Source organism: Salvia miltiorrhiza, chromosome 7, assembly GCF_028751815.1.
Source record: "Salvia miltiorrhiza cultivar Shanhuang (shh) chromosome 7, IMPLAD_Smil_shh, whole genome shotgun sequence".
Lineage (NCBI taxonomy): Eukaryota > Viridiplantae > Streptophyta > Magnoliopsida > Lamiales > Lamiaceae > Salvia > Salvia miltiorrhiza.
This window is the reverse complement of record NC_080393.1, coordinates 49854286-49870839: the sequence shown is the minus strand read 5'-3', so window position 1 is coordinate 49870839 and position 16554 is coordinate 49854286. Positions and strand designations below refer to the sequence as shown.

General features: G+C 35.1%; 1 long non-coding RNA gene across 1 annotated transcript; it reads left to right on the top strand.

Annotated features, from left to right (window-relative positions):
* Positions 1-12041: 12041 nt before the first annotated feature.
* LOC130994640 (uncharacterized) lies at positions 12042-13132 on the top strand. Its single transcript, XR_009091851.1, has 2 exons — positions 12042-12173; positions 12295-13132. It is a non-coding gene; the product is annotated as an uncharacterized LOC130994640 (long non-coding RNA).
* Positions 13133-16554: the final 3422 nt, after the last annotated feature.

The following is a 16554-nucleotide window of genomic DNA, read 5'->3' as shown; positions in this document are numbered from 1 at the left end:
AGATGGGTCTCAAATGAATTAATTCGTATGATCAGCCCAGATCATAATTAATTCATAAATATTAATTCATTCCACTAGAGAATCAATATTGACTTATCCATTTATTGCCGATGATGAGTCGGGGATTGTATTTAGACTTATCGAATCTTCGTATTTAAGATATCCAACATCCATTAATTAATTAAAGCTTCTGACAGCTTATATTAATTAATTTCTTATTAATCCTTAAGTAGTACCACTCAACTTTATTATTGCACCTGAACTTAATCTACCTGCAGGGTTTAGTGCAATAAACCATTTGAGCTCCTTAAGGGGATGTTATCATCCTATACCGGATACGGTCACCTAATACAGATTACCAAATGTCATATATAAATTGCTATCACCCAAGATACAGAGTACTCAAGTTAATATGTAACTCTCACCCATAGTAAGTCAAAGTGATACACAAATTTATATATACACCTGAAATCTTATTAGGATTTAGGTCTCATTAAGTCACCGAGATCTTGATTCTTCACTTAGGTCAGACAGAAGAATACATCTCACTGTGATCCTATCAATACGTTTACACGCACCAGTATAGACAAGTAGCCAAGACAAACTACTTCCATCTACATTGCAACCTAAACCAACAACTCGTCCTAGAGTCGTCTCGGCTGTAATCAATTTTATATCTTATAAGATTATTCCAATTATATGGTCTTCTATGATCTACAACACACCATATAATCTACTTATATAGAGATATTTGGACATACATATGAAATTATAAACAATTCAGATAGGAGATTAGATAGTGAACTCAGGAATCATGTATACAAGCATAAAAGTTCTTGCTTTCAGTATACAAATTCAACAGTTTCTTGGGAAGATAGTCCACCGGAGACCTGCCTAATCAGCAAGAGTCATGCCGAGCTCAACACCATTTGGCAACGAAGACTCAATCACCTCAAAATTTCAAGACGATCAACAAACTTGCTAAACACCAACTGGTGGAAGGACTACCCCAAATAATCTTTCAGAAAATGCAAGAATGTGGAGCATGTCAACGAGGAAAGCAGACTAAAGCATCTTTCAAGTCAAAGACTGGTCACCTCTCCGAGCGCATACTACAACTGCTTCACATGGATTTTTTCGGTCCTAAGTCTCCCAGAAGTTTTAACGGTAGAAAATATACCTTTGTAGTAGTAGACGATTACTCAAGATATAGTTTGGTTGTTTTCTTGTATAGAAAGAGTGAGACACTGAAGGAATTGCCGAAGCTGATGAAGAGACTAAGCGTTGAAAAATAATTTGACATCATCACCATAAGATCAGATAGAAGGACTGAATTCCTCGATTCAGTTACCAGAGATTTCTGTGAAGAAAAAAGAATCAGTCATCAAACCTCTACATCAAGGACTCCTCAACAGAACGGAGTGGTGGAGTGTCACAATAGAACTCTTAAGGAAACAGCCTGGACCATTCTTGCAGAGTCTGGGCTGCCATTGAAGTTCTGGGCAGAAGCCATTAACACTGCATGCTACACTCAAAACCTTTCCTTCCTGACACAAAGACATGGAAAAACTCCATATGAATTATGGAATAACAGGAAGCCAACTATCTCTTACTTTCATGCATTTCGTTCAAGGTGCTACATCCACAACAATGACAAAGAGAAGCTAAGTACTTTCGATAGCAAGGCTGACTAAGGAACCTTTCTTGGTTACTTAGGAATTGAGGAATCTAGCAAAGCCTATCGCGTACTTACTTTTCGGACATTAAGTGTGGAAGTAACACCTCATGTTATTTTTGATGAGTCTCTTGATGATCACGGACAACAGGGAATCGGTGAAGGTTCCAAAACTGATGGGACAATCATCGCTGAAAGGAAAGAAGTGCTGGTGTGGAGTCCAGCTGATGAAGATAATACTGAAGCACATCAGTATCAGAAGATCAGTCCAAATACTGATGGTCAATCTGCTGTTCTAACTGATGGCAATAGTCAAGGGGGAATTCCACCAACTAATGTTCCAAAAGAAGCTGAACTTGAAATCCAAACAGAACTTAAAATGCCAACAGTTCATCGTTCCCCTGCTCCAACTGAAACTGAAGTTCCCACCGAACTTCAGTCCACGACTGTTAGACCACCATCACCACTTGTTCATGGTGATCCAAAGCCTTCACAAGAAGAAACCAGAAGAAACAAAAGATGGTTCGAATATCACTTAGTAGAAGATATTATTGGCGAACCAACTGATCGTGTGAAGACTCAAAGTTACAAGTGCAATCTTGCCTATGAGATCATCAATGAAACTGAATATTTTAGTTGCTTCTCGGCTCAAACTAAACGTTGAAAACTAATTCGACATCATCAGCATAAGATCGGACAAAGTGACTGAATTCCTCAATTCAGTTATTAGAGAATTTTGTGAAGATAAAGTAATCAGTCATCAAACCTCTGCAGCAAGGACTCCTCAACAGATCGGAGTGGTGGAGCGCCGCAACAGAACACTCAAGGAAACAACACAGACTATGCTTGCAGAATCCAAGTTGCCACTGAAGTTCTGGGCGAAAGCTATTAACAATGCATGCTACACTCAGAACCGTTCCTTCCTGACGCAAAGACATGAAAAAACTCCATATAAAATATGGAATAATAGGAAGCCATCTATTTCTTACTTTCATGCATTTGGTTCGAAGTGTTACATCCAAAATAATGACAAAGAGAAGCTAAGTACTTTCGATAGCAAGGCTGACCAAGGAACTTTCCTTGGATACTATGGAATTGAGAAATCAAGCAAAGCCTATCACGTACTTAATTCTAGGACATTAGTTGTGGAAGTAACACCTTATGTTGTTTTTGATGAGTCACTTGATGATCACAAACAACAGGAAACCGGTGAGGGTTCCAAATCTGGTGGGACAATCATCGCTAAGTACTGGTGTGGAGTCCAGTTGATGATGAAAATACTAAAGAGTTTTAGTATCAAAAGATCAGTCCAACTACTGAAGGTCCATCTGTAGTTCCGACTGAAGGCAACAGTCAAGGGGGAACTCCACCAACTGAAGAACCAAAAGAAGCTGAACCTGATATACAAACATAACCCAAGATGCCAACAGTTCAGCGTTCCCCTGTTCCAATTGAAATTGAAGATTGCGCTAAACTTCAGCCCACGACTGATAGACCTTCATCACCACTTGTTCCCAACAATCCCAAGCCCTCACAAGAAGAAACCAGGATAAACAAGAGATGGTTCGAAGATAACTCAATAGAAGATATTATTGGTGAACCAACCGATCGCGTGAAGACTCGAAGTTCCAAATGCAATCTCGCCTATGAAATCATCAATGAAACTGAATACTTTAGTTACTTCTTAGCTCCATCTGAACCAATAGATATTCAAGAAGCACTGAACAATTCTGAATGGATCACGGCAATGCAAGAAGAACTCAACGAATTCAATAGGAATTCAGTATGGGAACTGGTTGATCGACCAGACGATGCAAAAGTTATTGGACTAAAATGGATTTTCAAGAACAAGAAGGACGAGAAAGAAAATATAGTCAGAAACAAAGCAAGGCTTGTTGCCAAAGGGTATAGCCAAGAAGAAGGAATCGACTATGATGAGACTTTTGCTCCAGTAGCCAGACTTGAAGCAGTCAGATTATTCCTAGGCTATGCTGCACACATGAGATTCAAAGTACATCAAATGGACGTGAAATGTGCATTTCTCAATGGCGTACTCACTGATGAAGTATATGTAGAGCAACCTCTAGGATTTGAAGTAGCAGGACCTGACAAAGTATATAAACCGAATAAAGCACTCTATGCACTGAAGCAGGCTCCCATAGCGTGGTATGACACTTTGTCAGAGTATTTAATTGAACAAGGATTCAAGAAAGGATCAGTGGATAGAACTCTATTCACATTGAAGGAATGAGAAGAACTCCTACTTGTTCAAATCTATGTGGATGATATAATCTTCGGCTCAAGATCCGAAAGATTGTGCAAAAAGTTTGTTGATATCATGACGAATAAATTTTAGATATCCATGATGGGAGAGATGAATTTCTTCTTAGGACTGCAAGTTAAGCAAACTGAAGAAGGGATACTGATTAATCAGACAAAATATACGAAGGAACTGATCAACAAATTCGGTGTTCAATATATGAAGACTGGTAAGATCCCCATGAATACGAACTGGAAGGTGGATCCATGAACTGAAGGGAAATCAGTATCACCAACAAAATATAGAGAAATCATTGGGTCTCTATTATATCTAATTGCAATTCGCCCAGATATTTCATTTACAGTTGGAGTTTGTGCAAGATATCAATCTGATCCAAAGGAAGCCCACATGGATGCAGCTAAGAGGATCCTAAGATATCTCAATGGCACACCGAACATTGGATTATGGTATCCAACCGACAACAACCTCAAGCTCTCCGAATATTCAGACTCAGATTTTGCAGTAATTTAGCAGTACCGAGATTCTGATTACTTGAGAGCCTGTTCTCACTAATCTTAGTTGTAATATTGAACCCCTTTTCTACAAGAGCGAAAAGAATGTTTGAGATAGAGAGAGTTCGAGACAGTTGTCTGAACTTAGAGATTCTTAGCCTCCGCAAGCTAGACGTGTGTTGTCTTAGTAACTACGAGTTAAGAAGGAGAAATTCCAACCCAGTGTGTTGGCTCTGAAACGCGAGTTTCAGAACTAAGGTTTGTTGTGCACCCGTAAGCACAAGCCCAGTGATTGTTAGTGTGATCGACTAACCGTGGACGTAGGAACTTATTTTCCGAACCACGTAAAACTCTCCGTGTTGTTATTGTTTTCAGTATTTACATTTATCTACTTGTGCACAAACTCATATTCATACTAAAACTGATAAGCTGTAAAGAGAAACCATAAAACTGATAAAGTGATTCACTTAAAGGTTATTCCTTAAAATCGTTTCCGCTCTAAGTGTTATCAGTCTAACTGACAAATCTTTGGATAGTCAGTAAAATTTCTAACACTTCTCTGATTCTTAAACTGTAAAGACTGAAACCCTAAGTGAACTATCAGTGTGTCGATAAGTTCTTCATACTGAAGTTAAAATACTGAAACACTATCAGTATCAGTCTACACCTTTCTCTTAACTGAAATTGTTTTCACTGAAACTATAAAACTGATAAAGTGATTCACTTAAAGGCTATTCCTTAAAACCTTTTCCGCTCTAAGTGTTATCAGTCTAACTAACAAATCTTTGGATAGTCAGTAAGATTTCTAACACTTCTCTGATTCTTAAACTGAAAAGACTGAAACCCTAAGTAAACTATCAGTGTGTGGACAAGTTCTTCATATTGAAGTTAAAATACTAAAACACTATCAGTATCTGTCTACACCCTTCTCTTAACTGAAATTATTTTCACTGATCACTTCACTCTACACCTTTCCGTATCAGTTGAGATACTGACTTCAGTTTACAAAAGAATTTTTAAACTAGCCTACTGGTGTATTCCCCCTCCCCCCATACACCAGTTCAGTAACCCTCCGGGACCTAACAATAGGATCACACTTTTTATGTGTATTGTTGATTCGCTAAAAGGTGCAAAGATAGTGTTTGGTGTTTAATCTAATTCTAGTCCACGTTGGAGATTGAAAGATATTTATGGACTAGAATGAAATAAGGCATATTATTATAAAAAGAAAAAGAAAATCTAAACCCTTGAAAGCACAGAAAAGTAGACTAAGGGCCGAGCCTCGTTAAAACCTTCCTAGGGAAAACCTGCGAGGGAAAAATCCCTAAGAAGGAAAAAAAGTACTCGTCTAAGCAAAGCTAAAGAGGAAAAAGCAACTAAGAAGGACGGGAAGGGCTGTCTCGAAAGCTCCGGCCTAACCATCGCCCTCAGACAGCTCAGGTCCAAAGGAAAAAACAAAAAGAAGCTAAAAGAAACCAAGTTCCAAAGAAAAAAGAGCAGCCATAAGAGCAGAACCACGAAATGAACTCGACGCCGATCATAGGAGAACCCATGCATCGCAGATGGACTAGATTATTATATATTCTAATAAGCTTTAATTAGTTACCAAGTAGTTAGACTATTGGATTAATTAATTGGAGACCATAAAAAAAATTCGACCTATTTATCTAAGGTAACAAGAGTGGATTATTCCTATAAGTATAAGAATATACTTCATTCGTCTCCCAAATAACTTCCTAATATGGACGACATGAGTTTTAAGAAAAAGTTGTTAAGTGTGTTGATAGTGGAGAAAAAGTGTTATATATTAGTATTGAACGTGGTGAAAAAGTGTTATAATTAGTATTAGGAATGATGAAAGGTTTAAAAGTAAAAATAAATAAAGTATTATTAGTGGTGGGAAATGTCCCAAAATGGATAGGAAGTTATTTGGGGACGTCCCAAAAAGAAAATATAGGAAGTTATTTGGGGGACGAATGGAGTATTTCTTTTGTTAGACACATGAAAACATAGGAACACAAGAGTGAAAATACTTGGAGCACTATATAGAATTCAATCAGAGATTTCCTAGCTTTCGAAGATTGAATCGTGTATTGGAAATTATTCCTGCATCGAATCTGCATATACGTCATAGTAGCAGATTCAACTGTAGGAGTTGCTACAATCATTTACTACACAACAAGTAATAAGTTATTCTAATTTTTGACTGATTATTTCTACACATGATGCAATTATAAATCTAAAAATCTTATCCTCGATTATATTTTCATTTCGTATCATTAGATAATATCAAAGATTTCCAATAATAATCACACACATTTATTGAGTTTTCCATTACTTTTAATCAAAAGATCACAACTTTGCAAGTATTTTCTTTTCAAGTTCCGAGAGGAAAATTTATTTTAGTCGCATGTCTATTTTCAATCCGATTTCTTTTACTAAAATATACCACGTTGTTGTAAATATATCTTCTAGATATATCTTATGTGTGTTGACCAAGAAATCTCCCTGAAACCCTAGCTCCCTACTTGTATAAATAGAGGTCTCTAGTCCTCATATTGAATACGCTTAATATTTCTAGTTCTCTCATCTTCTCTCATTTCCCTTCGATTGTAGAAAGGTAATTCTATTTTATTTATTGTGCCGATTTTATGTGAATCATATAAGAGTGTAGTTAATTAAATAACTTCATCTCTATTTGATTTCAGGAAATTCTCATATTATATACTCCCTCCGCCCCTTAAATAAGTTCATCTTTTTCCATTTTGGGACGTCCCCCAAATAAGTTCCTCTTTCTTTCTTTCTATTTTTGGACAACTACCCCACCACTAATAATACTTTATTTATTCTTACTTTTCACTTTTTCACCACTCTCAATACTAATTATAACACTTTTTCACCTTTTCACCACTCTCAATACTAATTATGACATATTTTTCTCCACTATCAATACACTTTACCATTTTCCTTAAAACTCGTGCCGTCCCCAAAGAGAAACTTATTTTGAGGACGGAGGGAGTAATTTTTTAGGGTTAGTTTTTATTTGAATGAGAGTATATTTTTTCATAGTTCACTACTGTGATATTAGTGACAAGGTTAAATGATACGCATATTTTAAATGTTAAACTTAAACCCTATCATTCATATATTTTTAAATGCTTATAGAAGAAGTTTTAAGATATATGAGATTTCACTCGAAGTGATGGTAATCACAACATAGGCATTCAATAAATTTTCTTACTGCTTTAATTGCATGTATTTGATTACATTAACTTATATCAATTATTTTAAAGTCTAATCAAACTATTTTTATATTTCGATTGCCGTCAAAGTGTTTTCATACTAATTTGCCGAAAAAAAAATGGTTTCTTTTACATAAACTCATACTTTGTGAAGTAAAACAAGATCTACATGTTAGCAACTTCTGTTCACCCTGTTTTATTGCAAATTTTGATTTCGATCATATTGCTAATAATTGTGATCATTTTTTTTTTTTTTTTTTTTTTGCAAATCGAAAGATATGGAACAGTTATAGCTAAATTTATTAGACAACAAATCATTAGTATATATGTTTTCTACGGAATCTATATATTATGTTTTCTTATGATGATTATAGTAGATTACATGCCAAATTTCGTGATTCTTGTGCTCTTATTTTTGAAATTTGATATGTTATATTATGAAATAGACTATATATATACAGTTTTTTTTTTCAAAATGATCTTGAAAATTAAATTGATGCTATTAAAGTAGCACAAGTAATATTCCTAAAGAATATTACATGCTTTTGAAGAGCAATTCATATTACATGCTCTCGAAAATTAGACCTTGAGCACAAGTAGTGTTCTTGAATAATATTACATTCAAGATCTTAAATTGATGCTATTAAAGTAGCACAAGTAATATTCTGACATGCTCTTGAAGAGAAATATATATTACATGCTCTCGAAAATTAGACCGTGAAGGTCAAATGGCCCTAAAGGCCGAATGGTTGTACTCTTTTTTCCCTTACTAAGTTTTTTCCTACGAGATTTTCTTAGTTAAGGTTTGTAACGAGGCAACTAGTGTAATATATGAGTAAATATATATGTCTTGTACTCTTTTCCTCTACCGAATTTTTCCGATAAGGTTTTTGCGGAGAGGTTTTTAACAAGGCATGAACATCTATATACTAACATCATATGGAATCTTGTGATATTTGTCTTGGTGATAGTGACAATACACATATTATTCTTCAAAAGAAGAAGTATTTTCTCAAGTTGACATTAGCTGAGGATAATGTTAACACAATATCAGGTGCATCAAACATCATTGAAGGCTCCGGAAGAGCTTGTATCATTTTTTCCAAATGATACTAAATTAGATATTGAAAATGCCATGTACTCTAGTAAGTTTAAAAAGAACTTACTAAGTTTCAAGAATGTCCGTAATAATGGATACCACATCGAGACAATTGTGTGGAAGGTAGAAATGAATATCTTTGCATAAATTCTTTTGTTTCAGGCTATAAGCTGACAAAAGAAAAATTAGCAACACTACCTTCTGGAATGTATTACACATTCATAAAAGCAATTGAGACAAACCATGTCATGAACATAAAGTTCAATGATACAAAAAGATTTAAGCTTTGACATGATAGGTTTGGACATCCTGGAGCGACTATGATGCGCCGAATAATCAATAATTCACATGGGCACAACATAAAGAATCAAAAGATTCTTTCTACAAATGAATTCTCATGTGATGCTTGTGCGCAAGGCAAGTTAGTCATTAGACCTTCATATACGAAGGTTAATACTGAATCTCCATCTTTCTTAGAAAGAATTCAAGAAGACATTTGTGGACCTATACATCCACCTTGTGGACCTTTTCGATACTTTATGGTATTGCTTGATGCTTCTTCTAGATGGTCACATGTATGCTTGCTTTATACTAGAAATGCAGCATTTGCTAGACTACTTGCTCAAATCATAAAATTAAGAGCTCAATTCCCAGACAATTCAATTAAAAGAATTCGTCTTGATAATGCTGGTGAGTTTACATCTCAAGCATTTGATAACTATTGTATGGCTATTGGAATTGAGATTGAACATCCAGTAGCTCATGTCCATACTCAAATGGTTTAGCGGAATCATTTATTAAACGTCTTCAAATTATTGCTAGACCATTACTTATGAAATAAAAACTCCCAACTACTGCTTGGGGTCATGCCATATTACATGCTGCAACATTAATTCGACTAAGGCCATCAGTCAATCATGAATACTCCCCAATGCAGATTATTTTTGGCCGAGGAACAAATCTACATCCAGAAAAGCACAAGGAACTCTCTTGAAATGAGAAAAACTTATCACATTTTAATTTTAGAACAAACATATGTGAACAAGAAATTGAAAAGATCGTTCATTTGCACAAGATTGCAAATCAAATTCCTGATGCTTTTGTAGATACAAGAAAAGTGACACAATCTCACATATATGCTGCAAATACTCCAACTAAAATTGATGTCCTTGAAGGACAAATAAATTTGGCAGCAAATGAGTCTAAAACTTGTAAAAAATGTGGTCGACCAGTTGGTTCCAAAGATTCTAAGCCTAGAAAAAGAAAGGGGCAAGATGGAAACCAAACAATGACGAAAATGACTAATCAACCAATGAAAGCGATGTAATTCCTAAAGAATTACAAGTATCTGAAAATAATGAGATCTCAATAAATTATTTACATCAGATACTAGAGAGAGAAAATATCATTGTTGATGATATATTTGCCTTTCATATAGCTCGTCATGTTTTAAATGAGGATCCTCAACTAAAATCTGTTGCAGAATGCAAACAGAGACTTAATTGGCCAAAGTGAAAAGAAGCTATAGAAAGGGAATTAAATTCCTGTGATAACCGGAAAGTATTTGAATATATAGCCCTACCTACGGAATCTAAAATCCATGTTGAAAATAAGTGGATCCTTGTTAGAAAGAGAACCGAGAAAAATGAAGTTACGTGATATAGAGCAAAACTCGTAGCACAAGGTTTCTCACAAAAACCAGGAATTGATTATGAGGAAATATACTCTTCCGTAATGAATGCTATTACTTTCAGATTTTGATTAGTCTGGCTGTGTCACAAAGGCTTGATATGCGCCTTATGGATGTAGTGACTGTTTATCTATATGGGTCATTAGATAATGACATATATATGAAAATTCACGAAGGATTTAAAATGCCTGAAGGATTGCAGTCAAAACCCAAAAGCATGTATTCAATTAAACTGCAAAAATCGTTGTATGGGTTGAAACAGTCTAGTCGTATGTGGTACAATAGACTGAGCGAGTATCTTTTGAAAAATGATACAAGAATAAAGATATATGCCCTTGTGTTTTCATTAAGAAAATCGAAAGTGGATTTGCAATCATAGCAGTTTATGTTGATGATTTAAATTTAATTGGGACTCCTGAAGAGCTCAATAAAACTGCTGAATATTTGAAGAAAGAATTGAGATGAAAGATTTGGGAAAGACAAAGTTTTGTCTTGGTTTGTAAATGGAACGTATCCGTGGATGAACGTTTATCCATCAATCCACATATACAGAAAAAGTGTTAAAACGCTTTTACATGGACAATGCACACTCATTAGCATCACCAATGGTCGTTAGATCTATTGATACTAAGAAATATCCATTTCGACCAATTGAAGAGGGTGAAACAATACTTGGTCCAGAAGTACCATATCTAAGTGCATTGGAGCGTTAACTTATCTGGCTAACAATACCAGACTGGATATAGCTTTTTCTGTCAATCTTCTAGCAAGATTTAGCGCTGGACCCACTTTGAGACATTGGAATGGTGTTAAACACATTCTACATTATCTAAAGGGTATAATTGACCTTGAATTATATTATCAAGAAAAATCTGATAATACTCTAGTAGAGTACTCAGATGCAGGATTTTTATCCGATCCACATGAAGCTAAGTCACAAACTAGATACGTTTTCACATGTGGTGGAACTGCTATATCATGAAAATCTGTGAAGCAAACCTTGACTGCAACATCCTCAAATCATTCTGAAATCATTGCAATCTACGAAACAAGTCGAGAATGTGTATGGTTGAGAAATGTGATGAGTCATATCCAAGAGTCGTGCGGGTTAGCTTCATCAAAGGCCAAACCAACTATTTTATATGAAGTGCTGCTTGCATCGCGCAACTCAAGGAAGGATACATCAAAGGCGATAGGACGAAACATATTTCTCCCAAGCTCTTCTACACACACGACCTTCAAAAGGATGGCGATATCGACTTGCAATAAATTCACTCAAGTGATAATCTGGCAGACTTATTCACTAAGGCATTATCAACATCGACATTCAAAAAGTTGGTACACAAAATCGGCATACGTCGACTCAAAGATAATCAATGATCTCAAGTTCAGGGGAAGCAGTTGTACTCTTTTTCCTTCGACTAAGTTTTGTCCCATTGGGTTTTGACAAAAACTTATCTGCGCACCTCACAAATTGAGCGCTCACAGAATGCGCGCGGGTCTGGGTCGGGTCGGACCCGAGACCCGGATCCAACTTATATATTAAAAAAAAAACCTCAGCTCCTTCTCACATTTCAGATCTGCCAAGGAGAATTCGTCGCCTCCCAAATACTTGGTCTTGGCGAGTGCGGTTTCGGAGCCAGAGACCACCGCTTATTCCTTTCAAGATCCGGCAACGTCCTAGCCTTTACACCGGTGATCCCTCTTTCTTTCTCCCTCTCTTCGTCTCTCACTGGAAAAATAAAACCAAAATAAAACCCTAAATTTTTCCCCTTTTCTAAACCTTTCACCGTCTTCTTGTGAGCGGAGGGTTCAGCGAGAATGAGAGATGAGAGAAGGGGACGGCGTCAGGAGGTGCCACCACTCGCCGATCCCTCAGCGGCTCTAATTTGTTCTTGAAAGCTCCGGCTCTGCTTTACCTGGTGAAGCCCAAGGCGAAGCAGATGGTGAGGCTCCGCTCCTTCGCCGTCGTCGAGGAGGACGGCGGTGGCATCGACGAAGACCCACGTTCCGCGCTCAGGTAAGTCACCCCACCACCGCTGGGCCTACCCCTGTTCGACGCTCCAGCGAAGTCGAAGTGTGTATGGCGGCGGTTGTTGCTCGACGGCCGTGAATGGATGGAGGTGGATTCGTGCGGCTGTGACTTACAGCAGTGACTCATCGCGGCGCTGAGTCAGTCGACGTCGGGGCTGGTCTAGGCCAGCGGTGCTGCCGGCATTACTGCATATGGTGGATCAGCGGTTGGCGGCGAGGTTTGGCGACACGTTTCAGATCTGCGGCGTGAAGAGCAGTAGGTGGCGGATAGCTGAGGCACGACGACGGTCGCTCTGAGTTGTGGCACTTGAAATTTCCTTGGTGATTTTGGATTTTGGATGTCAAATTGTTCAAATTCGATTTACATTGTTCATGCTTTGCTGATTATTGCGTGGGTCAGATTCCTCATCTCCTCAATGCTGCTTTTGGAATTTTATTTCTTGTGGAGATTTGTAGAAGTAGCAAATTCAATGTGTAGTGTATTAGATGAGCTGCGTAGCCTGCGTTAAGTTTATCAGTTGGATTGAAGTTGGAAATGTGGCGTGAGCAGCAGTAGTTCCAATCAACTGCTTCTGTCATGTAAAATTACTCTTGTTGATTGCAGTTTATTAAGTTTTGCAGATTGGTTCGAGAGGTCTAAGCTTCGCTAGATGAAACCTTTAACTTAGTAAAAAGCACTTTTAAAATATATAAATGACACTACTTGTAAGAATGACACTATGTTAATTGTTAAGTGACACTATTAATGCATCAATCAACACTATAATCTTGCAAATGACAATTGCTATAGACACTATTCAGATATACAAATGAAACTACTTATAATAATTGACACTATAACATTGTAAATGATATTTTCTATAATTGACACTATTCATAAATATAAATGACACTACTTGTCAAGTGACACTATTAATACATTAAATTGACACTATGTGGTTTTGAAATTGATACTATAACATTTTAAATGACATTTAATATGACACTTTAAGATTTAGAATGACGCTTTAATAATTTGAATGACACTACTAGATTTCAAATGACACTATAACATTTGAAATGACACTACAATATTTGAAATGACAATATGACACTTAACATTTCAAAAGAAACTATAAAATATCAAATGATACTACTATATTTCAAATGACACTATAACATTTCAAATGACACTACTCCGACATAAAAATGACACTACAAGCTTTCAAAAGACACTTTAACGTTTGAAATGACACTTTAAGATTTAGAATAACACTTAGACATTTCGAATAACACTACAAGATTTCAAAAGACATTTTAACATTTCATAGTGTCATTTGAAATGGCATAGTGTCATTTGAAAAGACAGGATGAATTGTTGAAGTGTCATTCGAAATGTCATAGTGTCATTTGAAATCTTGTAGTGTCATTTGAATGTCATAGTGTCATTTTTAAATCTTGTAGTGTCATTTGAATGTCATAGTGTCATTTTAAAATCTTATAGTGTCATTTGAAATGTCATAGTGTCATTTTGAATTGTTATAATGTCATTTGAACTGTCATAGTATCATTTGAAATGTCATAGTGTCATTCGAAATGTCTTTGAAATGTCATAGTGTCATTTGAAATCTTGTAGTGTCATTTTAATTGTTGAAGTTTCATTTGAAATGTTATAGTATTTGAAATCTCGTAATGTCATGTGAAATCTTGTAGTGTCATTTGAAATGTCATAGTGTCATTCGAAATGTCATAGTGTCATTTCATCGTGTCATAATGTTTAGGGTTTAGGGTTTAGGGTTTAGTGTCATTTCAAATGTAGTGACATTTGAAATGTCGTAGTGTCGTTTGTAATGTCGTAGTGTCATTTGAAATCTTGTAGTGTCCTTTGAAATGTCATAGTGTCATTTGAAATGTCATAGTGTTATTTGAAATCTTATAGTATCATTAAATTGTTGAAGTTTCATTTGAAATGTCATAGTGTCATTTGAAATATCATAGTGTCATTCGAAATGTCATAGTGTCATAATGTTTAGGGTTTAGTGTCATTTCAAATGTCATAGTGACATTTGAAATATCGTAGTGTTATTTGAAATGTCATAGTGTCATTTGAAACCTTTAAATATAGAACAAATGATACTATTGTTCTTACTAAATGAAACCTTTAAATATAGAACAAATGATACTATTTTTCTTACTAAATGAAACCTTTAAATATAGAACAAATGATACTATTTTTCTTATTAAATGAAACCTTTAATATAGAACAAATGATACTATTTTTCAAACTAAATATTGTCAATGCTTATAAACTATAACATTGACACTATTTTTGTTAATAAAAAACACTTTAAAAATATCTAAATGACACTGGACAAAAGTTGAACTATTTTTGTTAATAAAAAACACTTTAAAAATATCTAAATGACACTAGACAAAAGTTGAACTATTTTTGTTAATAAAAAACACTTTAAAAATATCTAAATGACACTAGACAAAAGTTGAAATAAAATATTAAAAAAATATGTAAGAGCTGGAATTCGAACCCAGCACGCAACGCATACAATTACTACCCAAACCAACTGCACTACCTTCTAACTTGTTTCTAGATCCATTCACATTTTATATAATTAGTAGTAAAGCCGCGCTCACTGTGTGAGCGCAAAATTTGTTCAGCGCGCACGTAAGTCTTCCTCTTGGGTTTTCCTAGCAAGGTTTTAATGAGGCAACATTTTTGTTTTAGGGATTGGTCAATCAAGGGGAAGTGTTGTAAATATATCTTCTAGATATATCTTATGTGTGTTGACCAAGAAATCTCCCTGAAACCCTAGCTCCCTACTTGTATAAATAGAGGTCTCTAGTCCTCATATTGAATACGCTTAATACATATTCTCTTCTATATTCTCTCTTTTTCTCTAGTTTATAACACACGTTTCCTATTCCATAAAATTTAGTATACACAAATACATAATCGTATGATTTTATCTACTTAATCTAGTAGGAAATGCAATATAAATTAATGAACCTCGTATATTTATTTTACCCTAGCATATATTCCCTTATGTTACAAACTTTCATCATGTCATATCTTTTCTAATTATTTAAAGAGATATTCGGAGATATATGTCCCCAAAGAGGTAAATACCCTTTGTTTATTTAATTATCATCTACTTAATTAGTAATTTTTTTAAGAACTAATAAAATGGAAAATTTATGTTTTTTAAGGTAAAAAATAAAATGGAAAACTTATTGAGAAGAGAGATTGCGGCAATCGAAGTTATATTGCGATTTAAGAAAGTCAGCTGAGAGGGTTGAGCTGTCAATGTTGGTGGTACCTTCAACTTTCACTTTCTGGCCTAACTTTTCAATACATGAGAGACCTCCTACCAAACAATATATATTTAATGTATATTTTGTATATTGATTAATACAACTAGTTATTTCAACCATACCCAAACCAACTTAAAATACCGCCCCATACTGCATTATTGTGCTCGCTCTCATTGATTTCACTCACTATATGCCGTTATGTCTTTTATTTATTTTGGGAACAATAATTTCGGCCGGAATTATTCTTTATTTTGGTTAGGGACTTGAGATGTACGTATCTCACATCTAAATATTGTTGATATATTTGTTGGTTCATTAGGCCCAACACCCTTCCAATTCTTAACAGCTTCGTATTCTATTTTACTTGAGGTATAAGAAAAATATAAGATTTTTTTTTTTATATCTCTTTTATTTTGATATAATAAAAAAATTAGATAGATGATATAAATTTTTAGGCAGCATTTTTTTCTTAGAAAATATATAATTTTATATTTAAGGGATGGTAGTACAATTTCATACCATCTTATGAGAAGTGAATAAATATATTTATCTTTTAAGTCAAACAAGATATAAAAATATGACCTCATTTTAACTAATAAATTTATGTCTCATTATATTATCCTTCTATTTATAGGGATAAAAAAGCAAACACACCCTAATGCTCTCACGCTTCTCACGAGAAACAACTTTTATATTTTATTAGTGTGTAACCCATTGAATTTCAACAGAGAATTTG